This window comes from Falco punctatus, assembly GCF_963210335.1.
Source record: "Falco punctatus genome assembly, chromosome: 16".
Lineage (NCBI taxonomy): Eukaryota > Metazoa > Chordata > Aves > Falconiformes > Falconidae > Falco > Falco punctatus.
This window is the reverse complement of record NC_137596.1, coordinates 1,543,635-1,563,438: the sequence shown is the minus strand read 5'-3', so window position 1 is coordinate 1,563,438 and position 19,804 is coordinate 1,543,635. Positions and strand designations below refer to the sequence as shown.

At 44.3% G+C, this 19,804-nt stretch overlaps 1 protein-coding gene across 2 annotated transcripts in view; it reads right to left on the bottom strand.

Annotated features, from left to right (window-relative positions):
- DRD2 (dopamine receptor D2) overlaps positions 1–19,804 on the bottom strand; it is a 59,770-nt gene extending 39,966 nt beyond the window's left edge. Inside the window, exon 1 of one of the 2 annotated variants that reach the window (XM_080366753.1) lies at positions 1–19,804. This exon is cut by the window's left edge and continues 15,394 nt beyond it. The gene's annotated coding sequence lies outside the window, so the exon portion shown is untranslated. The other variant, XM_080366754.1, reaches the window with a different exon arrangement.

The following is a 19,804-nucleotide window of genomic DNA, read 5'->3' as shown; positions in this document are numbered from 1 at the left end:
AAGCTTTACAGCTAAATTACATGTTATGTGCACATCTCCCTGTCCTATATCTCCTGGCACTGAAATATCAGCTATGTGCTTGTGAGAAAGCAGACACTCATTTCCAGATTTCCTAAGTCTTCAGAAGCAATCTGTGCACAGAGGGTGAAATTGGAAGAGTTATTACAAAAGTCTTGGAAGGTTCCTGAGCCACATTTATCTTACTCGTATCTGAAGAGCTACAGATACTTGTGCATTTGAAGATAAGTATTTTTCAAAGTTCCTTGCTGTTTTAGAGAATTTGCATGTAATATTTATTAAAGAATATTGCTGGTGAGAAAAAGGGTATGTAATTGTAGCACAGGGGTGTTAAAGAGAAGCAGGCAAATGCTTTGTAGAAATAGAGCATAGGGCTTAGGAGTTCATTCCATGGCTGCTTTTGCACGGCGGAAATAAGAATGTCCAAAGTTTTCCAAGTAACAGGAAATTTTGCTTTCTTCTAGAGGTGGTTTGATTTTCGTTTCCAGCCAGATATTCCCAGCAGTTTCAGAGGTAGCTTCAGAATATAATTCCATAAAATACCTTGGGTGCCAAGGATAAGAAAGCCTAGGGGTAAGTCAGTTCATACCTGGTCCTCAGGGTTTTTACAGTCAAGGGCCAATTTGGCTGTTACATAGTGCAGACCCTTTTCTGTCTGGTCAGTTTGAAATGACCCATTTGGCAGCAAGGGGTTTTAAAACATGGCAATGCCTTGTGAATTATCTTTTTTCATTCAGTAATGAAAACAAAGGCATACCAGGTAATTATACTCTCCGAGAGGAAGTTGTACCATGGAAAAAGTAATTCTCTGTGGCATTTTGACATGTATAAAAATGTAAGAATTATAAGCTCAAAGCTGAAGTAAACAGGGGGTGGGAGGGAGGAGATTTGCTGATTTAATACAGAGGAACACAGAGGAAATTGTATTTTATGCACTAGGCCTTTCTGTTTCATTGAGGGGGCATATCTTAGTCACAGGTCCTCCCTGGTCTGTGCCGTCGTTCAGTCTCCTCAGCCTAGCTGCAGAACACTGCTGCTCTGTTCCAGTTGCATTTACCAGCACGTTTGTAACTGGTGTTATCAACTGACCGGTGCCTTGAGCCTTTCCTAACAGTAGCAATAGCCTAAGCCTGCTAGCCTGGGGGAGTACGAGAAACTGCATTGAACCGACAGTGAAGTGCCATTAAAGGAAAAGCTGAGAATTTTTCCCAGGAGGGTGTCTTATACTTCAGCAAAGCTGGGAAAGATTAAAATGCAATTGTTGTGCTTGCTGCCCTGCATACAAGCAGTGCATGCAGAGCGAGTGGATGTCAAGCTGTGGTTCCCTCGTGAGAGGAGTGCATATATAAAAATCACCTTTGCTTTGCAGACTTCATGACAATTTGGGATTGGGTTGTGGGAGCGGTATCAGGATGGGCGTGGTGGATGCTATGTGACCACTTCTCTAATCTAAAGCATGACCTAGCCTTCCATGCGGAGTGTGAAAGTGACAAAGAAGCAAAATGTATAGGATAAAGGAAGCTGTTTGGTTCTGGGTAGGATCCATATTAGCTATGATATAACTTATAACTCCTATTAACCCAGCCTCATCTGGCTTTTGAAGGATCATGTGCTCCTCTCTGAAGTCTGAAATATGCACTTGTGCTTTATAAATGTTACAGTATGCCAAGTTGAAGCTCTTTTTTACACACGTGCAATCTCAATGTATGTGTGCCCGTGGGAGTTATATGCAAATGTAATAGCATGGCAGATCTTTACACAATGGGTTTGTGCACATGTAATTGCATGAAATGCATTTGGGTGGCATTCTGTGGTCTGTGACACATCACATAAGGCAATTCACACAATTCATGTCAGATGACTGCTGTATAGATATCTTTAGAAATATCAAGTGAAAAGGCAGGGCCCAAATGCATATCTTTGTAATTCTGCTGGCATATAGTTATTCCTCCAGTTCAAATGGCCAAGAGATTTGAAGTCTGCCCTTCTCTTTCTTTCTCACTCCATCATATTTGCCTGCCATACCATACACTGTCTACGTAAGCAAAAGGGAACCACTTGGTACCTAAATCAGTGGAAAGTACTTTTTTATACAAACTCTGTTCAGAAATACGGGAAGTAAAGAATCAAGGTTCTAATATTACAGAATTTCTGTAGTATGAAAAAGAAGTTAAATGGAAAAAAAAGTAACAAAAACTACAGAGACAGTGCTCTTTACACTTCTTTGACAGAGTTAGCAATATTGTCAATAGGCTGTTTTTTTCTAGACTGCTACAAGCAATTAATGGATTTTTACTTTGAAAGAAATAAAAACCCATAAGCATCAGGATTAGGAGTTCTTAAGACCACTGTGTGGTTAAAGAACAACTCCATGACACACTGAACATCTAAGAAATATAACCCACACTATTTTTCAGTGAATTGCATTTGTTACCTATTTGACCAGTTATGTTATAAGCTTGTGGCTGGTTATTTATAAAACAAGCAAGTTATTTTTCTTTTTTACTTTGAACTCTACTTGAGTGATTCATGCTCCACATGCTGTTAGCTCTATGGCTCCATGCTTTGCATGTGGGAAAGTCAGGCTGAGAGAGGCTTGAGAATTAACATGTGAGGATGTGCTATCTGTGTAGAAACCACCTACAGTCAACAACCTGGGACAAAAATACGTCAGCATTGAATAGGACGCAATGCAATCCTGGCGTCTGCTTCCCTGCCCTAACTCCTCAGGTTCCACTGGTTTCAAAAAGCCAGATGAAACTTATAACTGAAGGGCAATGGAAAAATATTAAGATACAGATAGGAACAATTCAGATGTCCTTCATACCACAAAGGTTACTGTAAACCTTGCACAAAATCTGCTTGCAACATTCAGAGGAGTGTTTCTGAAAGATTTCCTTCCAGGGCTTCTTCAGGAAAGGGTGACAGATCTCCTGTCCTTCACTGGGAAAGAATGTTCAGCATCAAGACTGGTGCTGAGAAGGAAATTTCAAGGGACACATGTTTTGCCATATTTAAAAATTGAGTGTTCTAACAGCAAAAATAGTGTTTTCCCTCTAACTATTTGACTGAATAAGCTATTCTTTGGGGAAACGGAATGTACCTACATTATATCCTAGCTACACATCCTCCTCCTACAGTCTTCCCTGTCACTCTGTTTCCATTGTGTCTATGTGAGAGCAATGTTAAGCATCAAACTTCTAAAAATTATCCTAGCTTCTTAGCAACTCTGAATGTCTCCTTAGCATTTAGTAACAATTGTTTATTCCTTTGCAGTTATTGTTTTAGAAGAAAAAATTAAGGCAGTCTGCATTTTTAAATTTGAAAACTCTCTTTCACCTACCCTATTTCAGAAGAGAACACAGATCATTTGGTATAATGGCAAATATTTTCTTTTTCTACTCTCTTTATTTACATTGCTAGGCAGTGGTGATTGCAGCAGCTATTATTGTCTCTGTTCCGTTACTGGGATATTCACGTTTGTATTTTTTGAAGAAAAGTATCAACACATATCTCTTACCTTCAAGCCATACGAATCTCTGGAGCAGAGGTGGCAGTACTTTGTGCCAAATATATCCAAAACACCACAACTCTCCACCGTGGCTTTTCTCAAGCTCTCCAGGCTTTCAAGCAGATTTTTGGTATTCAGTACTCACAGACAAGCAGAGGAGCAAAAGGAAGAAAAAAAGATCACCTGCCTGATCCCTGCAAACTGGGACTTATGCAGGTGAAACTTGCTGTGATTAACCCCAAGCTGAGCTAGCAACTGCTTGAACTTCAAGAGCTCAGGGAGCGTATCGGCTTCCTGGGGGGAAGCGATGTCGGAGCAAAGCTCTCCTGCAGTAATTCGCTGATCATTCCTTTCGGCACATCGCTGGGTGGAAAAGCAGCCGCTCCGTCTCCGCTTCCCAGATCTGGCTAGCTGGTAACCAGAGCCGCCCCCTCCTCCCACGGCGACATCCCGACAACCTGTTCCCACCACAGCTCCCTTCGCTGGCCGCCGGCTGCGATTTCCCGCAGCGCTCCCCTTTCCTGCCTCGCCGGCTGGGGCGGCGAGTGGGGGCAAAGTTTCCTCCCTCGAATCCCACCGGCTCACGGCGGGGGGGAAACGGCTCCTCTGCTCCGGGGCTGCGGGACGCGCTCCGCCGGCGGGCGCGGGCGGCAGCTTCAGCACCGGGGGAGCGGACAGCGCCGGGCGGGGCGGGGCGCGGCCCGCGGGAGCTCGCACGGAGGCAGCCGCCCCCCGGGACGCAGCAGCACACACACCACCCCCCGCCCCGAGGACCCCCCGCTGGCGATGAGCCTTCCCCACCCCCACCCAACCCTGGCTGCCCTCCCCTGCGCACGGGTGCCGGCTGCTCTGGGGATGTCGGGCAGCCCTCAGTGGAGACGGGGCAGGCAGCACTCCCAGGTGAGTGCGGGGGGTGTCTTGCAGGGTCTGGGGGTGCTGGGCAGGCTCCGGGCTACAAGGTTGCTCGCTGCCCTTGCATATGTCTGTGCAGAGCTGTCGGGTTTCCTACGGAAGGCAGGGAAAATAGGGAATGACCCTCCGGCATGGATTGGATAGGATAGCATAGGATAGCATAGGATAGCATAGGCAGGCAGAAATTTCTAAGTGAGGAAGCCGACTGTAGTTGTTATTGCTACTGTAAACAGCTTGTATACTTTACAAAGAAACAGGTCAATGCCAAAGAGGGACGTCACTCACATGCATTCTTCCCCAGTGGAAAAGTCCCAGCACGGTCCTATGTGTTTGCTAACCACCCAGGCTAAAATTCGCAACAGTGCTCCTGGTTTAAACACTCTCTGTAATGGTAAATAGATGTCTTTGCAATTCAAATACCAAGAGAATCCATTTCCTGAAAGGACAATGACAGTGTAGCTGCTGCTGCTGCAATATTTTAAATCTTTTTAGAATTTAATTTCTTTAATACTACCTAACTTTCAAAGCATTAGGAGTCCACAATTTGAAGGGACTTTTTCCTATGAAAGCTTTTCTTTTTTCCAGAAATGGCTTGATTCTCCTTTCTGCATGTGTTTTTCATATTGCCATGTAGCACCAGACAAAGAGAAAACAGAATGAAACCCACCTCTGTGGTCGGGTTTTAAAAACGTTCTGTTTCTGGAGGATTTTCTACCAAGGAGTGGATCTAAAATACTGCTTTCAACCTTCTCAGACTGTGGAACCCTAAACATTTTACAGCAGAGCTACTGACCCCTTTAGGATATTGCATATATGAATTGCTGTGAAATGTACGTGCATTTGTCTTTCTGAGTCATCTTTGGTGTTAAAGTCAAACCAAATACTCTTGAACTTTCCAAGTGTTATGGAAATAGTTTCTTTTCTATCCAAGTAGTGTTCCACTGTGAGTTTTGCAGTGCCAAGGTAGCCAAATGAATACTAGAACTGACACCCTCAGCACAAAACCCAGAAACAGCCACAGGAATTGCTGCAACATTGCAGTAACCCTGAAGTATTCCTCTGAAGTGTTAACCCATTACTCAGTGCCAGTGTAGGAAGTATCAGACATTATTGTTCTGGTCTATCTAGGACACTGATTTCTCCTTGTAAAGGAGGACAGGCAAGTTTTACTACATATGGCATTTTACTTGCCTCAAAAATATATTTACTTACTGGATGGACAACACTAGTCTGAAATGTTTATTCTTTCTTTGAGGTCAGGAAGAATCTTGTCCCCTCCTAGCGTCCTTGGGCTTCCAGTTGTGTCACAAGTCTGCTTTCCATCCGGTCATCTGTAAGAAATCAACTACACTCCAAGTCAGGAAAGCAGTGATTTAGTAATAACCGGGCAAGCTATTTAATGGATGAGCTCTGAGTCTCACTGACTCTTTGCCATCTGCCTAGGCCTTCTGAAGATGTGTTTAGCTGCTTGCAAGAGTCAGATCTGTGTATTGCTGCCACTATATTTTTTTCAGTCCTACTAAAGAAAACAGTTTTTATTGTGTCCACCAGGAACCTGTGAATTAAAGCAATGGCCAGTCTGATGGAAGATGGTGTTATATATCACATCTCTTGCCTGTGCTAGAAATGCAGCTAGTTTGTTAGTTTTAATCAGGCTATGTAGCTGTCCTTATGAAGTTTAAAGTGAGATTCATTTCCCTTGAATTTTCTATAAAGAATTTCAATAAATGCCCTAAGGTTAGATGAATCATGGGAGAGAATAAAGCACAATAACAAGAAAAACTGACACATAAAATACCCCCAACCCTGAACCTGAAGCCACAATAAAATGAAACCTCAAAACCACAAGTATAACCTTCTTATAAGAAGCAAAATATATTTTTTCTGGTGCATTTCTGGTTTGTGATTGCTCACTGGAGAAGTCCGAGACCAGCTTTTTGGTTAGAGGTTGTTCAACAGCAGCTCTCTGCAAGCAGACAATTCTGAAGAGTTGTTACTGGTTAATCAGAGTAGACACATCACTTCTAGGACATAGCTCCTCTTTGATTTTAGGGATATGACAAGTGGAGTACAGTTCCTGGGGCAAATATCATGGGTGTTCTGCAATATTTCCTCAACATGTGTTCTCTCTTTTTGCTTCTTTAACAGAAAACTTGGTCATCTAAACAGCACTGGAAGTAGAATAAGGTAAGATGCCTCCTGCACTGCACCATACCACTGAAAAAGTAAAATGAAATATCAGTCATCAAGATCCTCACAACAATATAGCTTATTATTTTATGGTTCTATCACGTGCTGCTGGGGTGGAAAGCTTTGAAGAAAATTATAGAGTCTTGACTGACAACTTTATTTCTCTGATGTAAGGAACAGTCGGGCACAAATGCAGAAGGGGAAATGTTTCTGAGTCCACTGGGGACAAGGCAGAGGTTTCTTAGGTTCCAGGGCAGAACTGTAGGATGAGATTTCCTGCAACTTTATCACAACTCTGTTGCCTTCTGTGTCAGGCCCATCTCTTTGACTTTGCCTTTCTGGAATCAACATTCAATATAAAACCAAGGAAGATTCTCAGAGCAAAACACTTCAGTGTACACAATTCTTCCTCAAGTATATAAAAAAACAAAACCAAAACTCCTTAAAGTGAAGTAATTGATATAAATACATCATATAGACTTCTAAATGGTGCTCAGATCTCTTAGCAAGTGTGCCACAAAAACCCTAATTCAGAATACTGCCCGGCTCAGCCGGTTACAGTGCAGGCGTGGAGTACCTGTTAGCTCACAGGAGCTGCTAAGCACCTCATTCAAAACACTGGTTCTGCAGGCTCCCCAAAAATGCCATTCTTCCAAGGGCTGATGCTATGCAGGTAAGGAGGAAAGTCAGAGAAACACAATAACAAGGCCAGGCTACTCAGCCTCAGCGACTCCTCTCTCTCTGGCACCTACAGCCCCCTGCAGCCAATATTACACACTGGATTTAGCAACTGAGACCCCAGGCAGGAGCCCGAATGCCCGTCCCACTTCCTCCTGCACTGCCTGATTACAGCTCAGGCTGCCGTTCTTTCTCCATCTCCTCACCAGCTAGCAGCTTGACTATTTGCAGAAAGGTCAAGACTGATCCATGTGCAAAGCTGAATGGAAGTTGGCAGGATTTCTCTCTCATCATGTGCACAGTCCTCCTTCACAGAGGACTGCTGCAAAGTCCTTTGACTGCATGTTGTGCCACCCTTATTACAGATACATAGAATAGCACATTAGCATTTTTTGCAGAAGATGCTGTCTCTCAGGATAGACCTATATCTGACTTCTGAATAAAAGACTTGAAGCTCAGGAAGGCAGATTAGTCATAATGAGCCTTGTGAACTTGAATGCTCTGTGTTTTTTTCAGCTATTCTGCCAAAACAAGTAACATTACCAGACTCTTGCTTGTACTCACTTCTAGTGTAGAGGGAGTCTTCACTTTCATCAGCAGAAGAGGCACATAGGATTCTTAGGGTCAGAACTAGCTCTTGGGAAATTATTAGCTCTGTGCCTTGCACTGGTGTGTAAGAGCAACTTAGTCCTGCCAGAGAAAGTACCTGCTACTTGTTACGGGCTCACCTTTAATTGCATGATATTAAAACTACCCTTGGGAAATTCAAGCTCTTGATACAGCTGTAGATATTATTTTAACCAGACACATGTAATCATAATCTGACAGGCAGCGTCCTATCAAACATGCTGTACTTTTACTAGAATGAGCTAGTAATAAGGTGTAAAAATGATGGGCTGCATCAGAAATACCTCACCTGACATGATCTGAAGGTTTGGCCTGATGGTTTTTGAAGTACTTTCTGTGCTTTCCTTTTATTGTAACCCAACGGAACACAGTGGCATATGAAGGAGCTGTAACTTGGGAGAGTTTTTCCCGTGATGCAAACCAAAGGTAATGCTTTGTTACTTACCAACCCAGCACACGAACAGCCCATTATAATGCAGTTCCCCGAGGGGCATGGCTTGTTCTTTTAGCGCTGTAAAACCCAATGAATCGTGTCCCTCCAGATGAGAGAACTGCCATCTCTGAATCTCCAAGAGTTGAGCAAAAGCCATGCCCGTAGTGGGCTGCCTTTGACGTCTGCTGGCACGGAGCCTGTGTGGCTTCGGCAGCGGGGCAGTGTGTCACGTTTCACCCGAGTGCTGTGATCCTCAAAGAGGAAACAGGCAAACACACTTGTTGCCTTCTCAGTGTGCTTGAGCCAAGATCCAATCTAGTCACATAACACTGGAAATGACTAAATTGGTTCATTTTATGTTTAAGAAATCAATAGTCTTTTGTGTGACATTTCTTCAGAAGCCAAGATGGATATTTATATCTCTCTGGAAAGGAAATAAATTCCCACCTTCTTGCATCTTTTCCAAAGTTGTGCTAGGAGAATGCTAGTTTCTCCTGTGAATAAGGAGTCAATAGTCAACTCAAAATATTTTTTCTAAAAGTAATTGTGGTGGGTTGACCTTGGCTGGAGGCCAGGTGCCCACCAAGCTGCTCTATCACTTCCCTCCTCAGCAGAACAGGGAGGTGAGAAAATAAGATGGGAAAAAACCTCCACCTTTTATGTCAAAACAAAGGCAGTTTAATGAAGCAATAGCAAATGTCACACGTGTGGAAGCAAAGGAAAAGACATTATTCTCTACTTCCCATCAGCAGGTGATGTTTGGCTACTTCCCGGGAAGCAGGGCTACAGGACACATAACAGTTGTTCCAGAAGACACATTTTGTAAATAACAAATGCCCCCACCTTCCCCTTCTTTCTCTTAGCTTTTATATCTGAGCAGGCGACATATGGTATGGAATATCTCTTTGGTCACTTTGGGTCAGCTGTCCTGGCTACGTCCCCTCCCAAGATCTTGCCCACCCCCAGCCTGCTGGTGAGGAGGGGAGCGGGGGGCTGGGGAGACAGCCTTGGTGCTGTGCGAGCGCTGCTCAGCAGCAGCCAAAACACTTTCTAGCTACCAACACAAGCACAGCGCTACGGGGGCTGCCATGGGGCTCAGCCAGGCAACACAGCACCAGAAAGTTCTAATAATAGAGAGAGGACTGGGAAAAGGGAGCTCTGACCTGCCCCTGCCACCAAGTTACTGTGGGGCACTGGGCAAGTTTTTGCCTTTTCTCTGTCTTAGCCTAAAGTTAGGACCAAGTTTCTGGGTTGCTATGGGCTTGGAGTTTACATATTAATCAGCATCTCACATGTTCAGCCAAGGTTCAGCCCAGTCTGCGTTCTCTCCCTGTTTCAGTCAATAAAGTCTGTCTCCTGGCAGACAAAGTTCCTGCTAAATACTTGATCTGGACAACGTGACTCAAACTGCCCTCTATGCCATTAGTGAGTAGCCTGGCACAACCAGCCATAGGTGGCCAGTCTTGGCCCTGCTATTTTGAGCTGAGGCCACAAAATTTTGAAACACTATGTAAGTGCAAGTATGGTGAACACATTGCCATTCATCTCTCTGCCATGGATTTCCTTTCCTTGGCATAAGAATAATAAAACTCACATTTACTTTAATGCACCGGGTAGTCTGAAGGCTTTCGTCACTCCATTTTACTTATTAAAATATCCCTGAAGCTAGAAGAGCACTACACAACTTCTGTTGTTTCTCTTTTGATCATTTACTATTTCTTATAGTGGCTTTTATCCTCTAAAGTGGTCTGTTCAATTCCCACAGGATCCCTGACTGGGGAAACGCTATCAGTGCACATCCAAACAAAATAAAATTTGCTGTAGCTGTGTTAAAAAAATATTGGCTTAGCTCTTTAGAAAGCAAATCCAGGTTTGATGCAGAGGGTCAATAATAATTTGTAAGTGAATAAAGGGTTGAAATATGCATACTGACACCCTGGAACTTGCAGAGCACACTCTTCTTTCTCAGAGTAGCTTTTTGGAAACTAAAAACTCAGTTAATTTCCTTCTTGTGGATAAGTATAAAAGATGCACTGCTGAAAGGAGTCAAGATTTCATGGCATTGCCATTGTTCTTCACCAGTTGGTGCCTTTTGTGCTGCATACTCATCTCACTGCAATATTTTTAACAAGAGATAAGGACAAGACTACGATGATTTAGAAGCACCTGTCTAGGTGCAGTTTATGAATTCTGATTAACCTTAAACAAATTCAGTACTTAAATATGCCAGTGCCGATGGAGCTGATCAGGTGCTCTCAGACCTGTGTCACACATGCTTCACATCAGGGAAGCAGAGACATGTTAAACTGTGATGGCTCTCCTTCAGCTGGAGACACTTGTCATGTACATGCATAAATGTCCCAAATTCTGAATGTTAAAGAGAGAAGAGTCTTCCTATTCTCTCCATCTTTTGTCTGGTGCTTTTTGTCTGCTAACAAAAGCCCTTGGGAACCTTGAGTGTTGGCAATCAGCTTGGAAAAATTCACCTGGATTGCAAGAGCCTCTTTTCTGCCTTTCCCTTTTTTTCACCTCCTTGTTATTTTTCCAAAGCTCGGCAGCCAGTGGAGACATGTAATTAAAGTTAATTGTGATTGCTCAGTGATGCAACAGCCCCCTCAGTCACGTGGCTTCAGGGTGCCTCTGGCTCACATAGGGCTACTGCCTTCGAGCATGAGTGGGCACGCTTCAGGGCTACAAGTCTGAAAAAAAAAAACGCCACTCTTCTCTCCAAGCCACCACAGCCCTGTGCCAGCATCCTCTGTTGTCCAGCCACTGGCACCGTTTGCTTTTGGGCACAGGAAAGTCCCTCCTGGCGCTCTGTTCCCAGAGGGAGGTGGGCAATGCCACCTTGTCCCCCAGGAGTCTCCATTTGCATGATGATCAAGTCAGGCCACGTTGTCAGCACCTGACAAAGTGGAAGGCTAAGGTGCTGGTCTGGCACTGAAGAAAATGATGGCTGTGAGTACACTGCAGCAACACTGGGAACCAGCGGAATTCCGTTTCCTCAGGGTTTTCATGCCTGCTTTTCGTGGCTGCCTGTGATGGATCTATGGTAGAGCCTCTGGTACTAATCAAGACTTCAGCTGCAATTTTTCTTCCCCAAGGCAGAGGAGGAGACTGACACCGCTTTGATATAGGATGAAAGACAATCCTGCCATGTCCCACAGTTATATACCAAATCCAAAGCTGACTTCTGGCCTTTTGCCAATCCAGAGCTCACTGGGAATGTTGCTCTGTTGTGCCTCTTTGACACACCATAATTTCAGAAGTATCTGCGTTAAATAACCTGTCTTGGTTTCTGGGGAAAAAAAACCAAAACAAACACATACCTAAATAGTCCTCCAAATAGCGAATTTAGCATCATTATGAGCTGGTGTAGCAGCTACTCAGTGGGCTGCAACACAGTCAGTGTAAAGCAAGGCAGTGCTTCAATGGCCCTTCACCGTGCTGACAGCAAGCGCATCAGCTCTTGCCGATGGGTAAATTAATTGCTGGATTCTTTTTAAATGAGGCCCACAAATAGGACGCAAATTCCATTCTGACACTAGAATGAAGGTTTGGTGGCAACGTCAAATTGCCACTAGACAGGTAATAACATAGTGCCAAATTCAGCCTCACAAGGGACTGTCCTGAAGAAATGCTCATCTGCAGTGAGCTTTTCCTTCCTAATGAAAAACAGAGCCACAGCCAGCTCCCGGTAATGAAGGAGTCGGTAAACCTGATTACGCAAAAGAAAGGTTAGACAATGATTTGCAAGAAGTGATCAATAAAGGACACAGCAATGAGCCAAACAGAAGAGCCAGTAAATACACGGTACAAGATGTATTTGCCTCAATAGCTAAGAGGTCTTTATCCATGTGGCATGGAGCTCAGCAAGCTTCTCTGCCAGACATCAGCCATGGTATACCACCTCCAGAGAAGTAGCTACACATGGGCAAAAGTCACCGTGTCTGTATCTAGCAGTAACGGCACTGCAAGCAGCACAGGCTAAGGCTCTGGCACAGTGAGTAGCACGAGCTCAAGAAAGCCCAAAAGGGAGGCACAGGCTCACGTCATCTTCTCCGTACCATCTGTGGTCACCTACAGTTTGTGTCCCAGAAGTTTAGACACATGCCAACGACGGGTTCACACCTGTGCTCCAAAGGCAGTATCAATTTTGCTGTTGTTTCATGCATCCCTAACTAATGTGTTTGCTGCTTTCATTAAAGTGCCGGTGGAATTGGCTGGTAAGAGGTACAGGGTAATCTGGGCATTGCTGTGCAGGGTTCTGGGTTCAAATTCTTCATTTTGCTGTGAATTAGAGAGGAGCAGAATGAAGGAGTGCAGAAGGGCCCACCTTGGTGCCACACACACATCATCCAGTATGTAAAAGAAGCAAAATGCTTAACTAGGAGTGGAAAATGGGGGTGCAGCTCAGGTACTGCAGAGCTGAGGAGGCTGAGAGCCCTAGGAAAAGCATATTCACAACCACGCAGAAAAGCTGCAGGTGCTCAATATTAGGAGAAACTCCAGGGATTGGTACCCACAGAGAGGACAGCTAGCTCCTAATAGGCTGGGAGAAAAAGCCCATCAAAAGTTGGATGACATTAAGTTTTCAGACCCCACAGCAGATTCAGCACATCACACTGGGAGGGCCCTGCTGCACACAGTGAGTATCAGCTGCAAAGAAGATTCTCTGAGAGCTCTGCATATTGCTGCTAGATCAAACATAATCTTCCTTACCCTGGCTAGCCTCTAATTGCTGTAGTTTATTTCCCCAGATTGCCTTTTTAGCAATTTCCCTGCAGACACAGTAAGTATAAAGTTTGTATTAATCACAATGATTAACATTTATTGGTGCAGTAAGTCCTTGCGAAGGAAACAAGTTTTGTCTTCTGTGTTTTGCAATCAACGGCCAAGCTGCTTAATTAACAGCCTGGTCTAGCAGAAATCCATTCCCTGCCTGCCTCATATCCAAATACTAACTACCCAAATTTACTTTTTCAGGATTACAAAGACCTTTCCCAAACCCGAACCCGGCGCTTTCCCGCAGCTTGCGCAGAGGGCGCCCTGCCAGCAGTTTTTCAGAAATGAGATTCACGAGCTACCTGGATCCTCTTTGCAGTTAGGGAAATAATTACTTTACGCGATATAATTTGCTTAAAACCATGACAGTTTTAACTATAGTTTAAGGCTAAATGACTGTTCAGCAAGACAGCTGATAAAATTCACCCTGTAATAAGACTGAAGCAATGTAAACAAGCCCAGCCCATTTAGGGCTTTGAGTTAATATAGATGTCAAATACTTCTTTCAATATCTAAATTTCCCGAGCCATCAGATATTTTCCCCCTTTATAAATGTATTTATAATAGATCTCATCCTTTATCACCTAAACCCACAACATATGGCTGTCCTAAATGCCTATAATTGGTTATGTTGGAATATAAATTAACCTCAGAAGAAACATCATCTAATTTGTTGAAATACTACAGGCACCTGTGAGACAGTGTAATGGGAACTGCTGCAGCACAGCTTTGGGGAGCTCCAGGCCCGGCTCCCTTCTTACTTGGAGTGTGGCTGCTCCAAAGAAAACGCAGCCTGAAGCAGCCAAAAATGTCAGGGCTTTGCCCTTTAGAATAAAACGTGCCCCGAGATGTTTTTCTCTGCTCTGCCAGGCTGCTGCAGCAGCTGTGCTCTGCTTAAATGTAAGATGTTATCTGAGTTTACCTTCTCTTGGATGCCTGGCTGTAATAAGGAGCTCCTTTTAAGAGCCACCTGGAGGAACGGTGACGCTTCCCAGGCATTTGCACAAGGGCACGATGCACAGAAAGCCAAGGTCACCTTTATGTACAGGTTCTCATGTGCTCTGCTGAGCCACACTCGGGACCGTAGAAAACTGTAGCTGATTAAGGGTGACAACCCACCCGGCTTTGGGCAAGAGGGGCTGGAAGAGTTTTTCAGCTCCAATTATGATAATTTCAATAAATGGGGGATTAGGACTTGGTTTACTTGGTATCAGTAGATATCAAGGTTTACTGGTGTCAGCAGAAAGGCTGCTATTTGCTTCCACGTGCTTTGCATCAGGTCTTTGGAGTGAATCAGCCCAAAAGCAGAACACCAGGCTGGTGGAAATCATACCTGTAGAGAAGCCGAGTCAAATTACTAAAAACTAAACCCCTTCCCCTGCAGCCTCTCAGCAGGCTAAGTAATGCCAAATAATTCTAATGTAAATCACAACCAGCAGGGAAGTATCTCTGGGGCCTGATGTCCTCTATCCTGCTCGGTTAGTAACAGCCATACAATTGCAATTGTGGTGATAAAGCTCAAAATTCATTTGCAGTTGCTTGAGTTGTGGTGATTTATTGTTTGGCAATTATCTTGCTGGAGCCTTAAGGGTGGAGTAATGTCCCCGATTTACATAATCAAGGTATCAAAGTCTTTAGAGCAGGCCATGCTATCAGCAGATGGCCCTACCACGTGTAGTAGGGTACCATTTTTTTAATAGCTCGTGTTGCACTCAATCTCTATCTGTTTGCCTTTAGGAAAAGTTCACTGTCTTCTACTAATTAAGCGTCATTTACATTAACACAGAGAATTCTTCCTGCTTTACTGTCAGCCAGCTAAAGGCCCGTTCAGTGGCAGTCCTGACCCATCTCTGTGGCCGAACAGGGGGTGTAAGCGGCAGGATCTGTGCAGGCAAGACAAAGCTGGAAATCTACTCTGAGGACTTGACCGCTGTGGACTCTGCATTCCCACAGCAGATAGAGTTGAAAAGGAAAATCAGAACAATAGCTTTGTCAGAAGCTGGTAGAACAAAACAGAGGAAGATCTAAATTCACGGGCAGAACAAGTACGTGGATCTTTTTTTATTATGGCTTGGTTTGTGTCACTAACACAGTAGGTGTTGAGTTTAGAAGGGTTCTTGGTGTAGCTGTACCAAACACCACCAGATACCAAAATCCTTCCTGGCATTCTATAAAGCTCTCAGAGCCCCTCCTTCCCCAGCACAAGCCACACATTATGGTCAGTTGCAGGAAAAGAAGATGAATGACATCAGGACATATCAGGTCGCTGCAATAACACAAAATTTGTGAGGCTGCACCATGCAAGTACTTTGATCTGGGCCTGTTTCCACTTAGAGTGCTATTGAAACTGACTTTTTTTTTTTTTTCCTCTCATTGCTCCTGTAAAATTATTTGCGTTTCTCACAATAAATACAGAGCCAAAAAAAAAGTCTGGTTTTCTTAATATTTTTGTAAAATGAAGTGCATTTTTCAATCTGAGTAAAAAAAAAAAAAAAAAAAAAAACCACAAAAAAACCCACCCAACTTACAAATACCCAGCTGCTGACCAAATCTCAGCTGTATGGTTTTTCTTTGACTGAACTGTTGGAACACTTCTGTGGGCCCCCATCAAGTGTTCAGAAAGTGCAGCTTAACCTTGGGGAATAAACTGCTGAAAGATAAAAATCTTTCTGTTGAGCTTTAATAACAGGCTAAGTGATAGCCTTTAAGACTATCTGGCATTGGGTCTTTTTCCTTTTTTCTGTAATATTTCTGGCTTCAAAAAGAATGTTCCTTGTGGAGGGAGAGACATGAGAAGTTACTGTGGGAAATTAATTAATAACAAAAACCAAAATATCTGGGGGGCATCTACTGCACTGGAAGGAACATGTAACGTTTTCCTTGACTAAAATGAATATTTGAGGGAACTTGGGTGCCTGTGCCCCATGGTGAGCACTGAGGGGCAAAAGGTTCTTCCCAGCTGTCGGGAGATGTGTAAAGGACTTTCTCCCTCCTGGTGGGGCTCTGTCGAAACCGTAGGCATGCATGGTGGGGGCATGCTGAGCTGAGGTGGGAAAGGGATGGGGTGATTCTGGAGGAAGGGAGTGAGAAAGGAAATAAGAAGACAAATCTCAAAAAAAAAAAAAACAAAACCAAAACCAAAAAAAAACAAGTAGGCCAGCATGAACCATTACTGCTTTCTATCATCCCTGCTCTGACAGTAATTCTCTCCCTCTGGGGATGTCTTGCAATTTGATGATCTCAGCCCTGCTCCCTCCCTCCTCGGCAGTGGCTGGCACAGAAGGAGGAAGAGGCATCGTGTGGAGCGTCGAGGCAAGAGTGAGCGAGCCCAGAGGAGCGTCGTCAGGCTGAAGAGTGGGCAGGAGCAAGGTGTTCTGGGCAAAGGGCCCTCTGTGGCGTCACCAGGGCCCGGTGATGTGTAGGCTTTGCGCTGGGTGACCTTCCTCGGTCTTTGCTTTTGCGGTCGTTGGTCTTTTGGTGCCTTGCTCCTTCGGCTGCCTGGAGCGAGTGGCCACCCTGTAAGGAGGGGAGAGCCACCGCCTCCACAGCCGAGGGGGAAACGGAGCTCCCTGGTCCCCAAGGCCACCCTGTCTGCAGGGGAGGGCTGTTTCCTCGCTCAGCCCCAGTGGCGTGGTCAGTGTGACAGCTCTGTACCTGGGACACGTGTCACAAGCTGTGGAGCCCCAGTCTCTGGAAGAACATGTTCTGGAGGAGCATATCTGCTGCCTAAACTAGTTTCAGTCCTGTAGAGGAGTGAAGGCAGTGGGTTGATTAGCACTGATAACATGCAGCTGTGGCCTTGCCTGAAGGCGGTGGGTTGATTGACATGGACGATGTGGATGTGCAGCTGTAGCTTGTTCCCACTAAGTAGTTAAATAGCCCTGAGGCTGGTGGGAGAAGGGGTTGGAGGAGCATTGTGGTCTGGCCTCTGGAGGAAGGAGAACCACCATGACGGTAGAATCTGATAGTAAAAACCTTGTTGCAGCCTACTAGCCTGTCTGTGCTGCAACACTGTCCTTTTCCCATTTGGCTAATATTATGTTGGCTGAACAAAATTATTATTTTTTTCCACTCTGGTTTATTTGTAGCTGCTCTTATGCATAGCTCTGCTTTTATTTATGCTGCATACAATTTTAAGTTTGCATCAAAGTCTTTGCAGTTGCAAGACTAGTATGTGCTTGTCCCAGGTGTTTGCAAAGGGAATCCTTAGGGATGGGGCAGTAATTTCCAGAGATGAGTTTTGTAGTTTGATGAGTACAAGAGTACTTGTTTTGTCTAGGGTGGAGTTTCATAGTTTCTATGCAGCTCAGTTTGCATTTAGTTGTGAGCAGTGGAATATCTTATGCCTGAATCTCTGTGACTTTGTAACTTACGTTGTGCAGGCGCGTTTGTACTACCAGCTTTATTCCAGTGAGAGCTGGCAGCTGGGCTGTCTGCTCTTCTACTGCTCTGCTCATTTTCTGAAGCCCATCAACAAAGGTTCTACCTTACATGTCATTAAGAGTTTGTCAGTTTTATTTGAAATTGGGCTGCTGGGGCTGTGCGTGTATTAGGAAGGAAAAGGTGGGTAGAATCACAGAACTGTGGAGGTTGGGACAGACCTTTGTGATCGTAGAGTCCAACTGTTAACCCGGCAGTACCAAGTCCAGTGCTAACCCAGGCCCACAGGTAATGACTCCCTTAGCGCAGGTTGGCAGAGCCCACCCAAAAGAGCACTCCCAAGGCATTTGTACTGATGGGTGGGACCTGCAAATGTGGGGCTGGGACCACTGCTTCCAACGTTGCAATAATAATTTTCAGAGCTGTAAAGTTTGCCTAGAAGTGAAAGGGGAGAAAGTACTGGAAAAGGTCTTGTCTGCAAAGCTTTGAAAAGTCAAAATAACAGAAAACAGATCACCTTGTTCATCACTACACATCGCAGCCACAAACCTCTGTGAATATTGAAACTTGCTTCTTTTAGATGGGCTCTTTTCTCTTCTGTCTTGTCAACGTGGCTTCAGGTACCTGCCTTGTGCTGTCCCTTGCCGCGCGTGATCCCTGCCACATAGGGATGCTTCCCTGCCTGAGGTGAGCACAAAGATAGAGACCACATTTCAGAAGAATTCCTTGCAACGTGTTTTCCTTGCGTTTGGTATACAGCACTCCTTTCAATCACCATACAGAGGTTTGTATGAGGGCAGAAGCCTGTACGCTGCGCTTCCTTGTGTGGAAGAGCTTGCTTCTGTGCACCACGTGGCTCCCTTACTCTCAAGGCAGCTGGGGAAATCAACAGCAATGCAGAAAACACGGTTTGTACAGAACTGAACTGAGTCTATATCTTAAGGAACAACACATTGCCCTTTGAAAAGGGCATTTGCATCTTTCTTGAAGTATGTAAACCAGAAAGATGACTCAAAAAAACTGCAGGAAATTAAACTATTCCTTTTAGTTGATAAGCTGGCAATGGGGAAAAAAGATGTAGAGTATTACAGCAAAACAGAATTGCACCCCTGAAGTTTCACAAGCCCCCAGGGAGAATGCAGCTTTCCCTACGGCAGGCACAGAGCAACTGACTGAAAGGGCTCTCACAGAGAGCTACAGTAAAGGATGGAGTGCTGTCCCTGGAGCCATACACAAATGGGGAAATAATACGGCATCTACTGCCCCAGAACACTGCTCAGATGCAGGTATGTGCTCTGTGTTGAGCTGCTACTGATTCAGGGTGATCACGTCTGAAGTTCTAGGTGCTTGCAAATACAGCCAGCTGGTGATGTACTAAGCAAGAGAAATTAAATGCTCAAGACCAAACCTTCCTCCATGTTCAGGTTTCCTCTGCATATACTTACTAGCATCATCTCTTCTGCCAACTTTAGCCCTCACATCAGCTCTGCACTTTTTCCAGAGTCCTGGTATTGTCTGAGCCTCTTGATAAATCACCCTCTAGCCCAGAAGCCTGGCAGCGTTCCTCACTGTTTGACTGAGCTGTTGCTTTATCTCATGTCTTTTGGTATCCCACTTTTAGGCAGGAGTTATGGTGACCACAGACTGCAGTGGTTTTGTTTTGTTTGGTTTTTTTTTTTTTTTAATATAAGGCTTTTTATTTTATATCAAAGAATTTTAAAAATCTCAAAAATTACTACAGAGGGCTGGGTCAGAGTTGTAGTCTGACTGTACCCTTGCAAGATACAACAACAACAAAAAAATACAATTTATAAAAGAAAGCTATTCCAGCTTGTCATTAGATTAAAACCCATACATATAAAAGGCTTGGAATTGTATTTTAGGATGAAATTTCGACTTGACATTTCTGAGCCTTGTAACTCTGTGCCTAAAAAATGACACCAGCACTTTTCATCTGCTTTTAGCATTGGCTTTATACCAATAATTACCACCACCTTGTAATTAGCTGAGTGTTCTGAATCTCTCTGCTTGTCATTACATAAATTAGGTTGCTCCCATGAAAGCGTGAGCATTCATGTGTTCTTATTTGCGTGAAGTCTCTGAGTTTTCCATTCTTGATTCAAATGTTTGTTGTTAAGGCCACTGCGTATAAAGCAGCAATCATCAAAAACTGTAACTCTCATTAGACTCATTCAGGGATATTTCATCTTCATGACTTTATGGAGGATGGGAAGAAGGGAAGTTATGTATGAAAACACAGATTTCTAGAC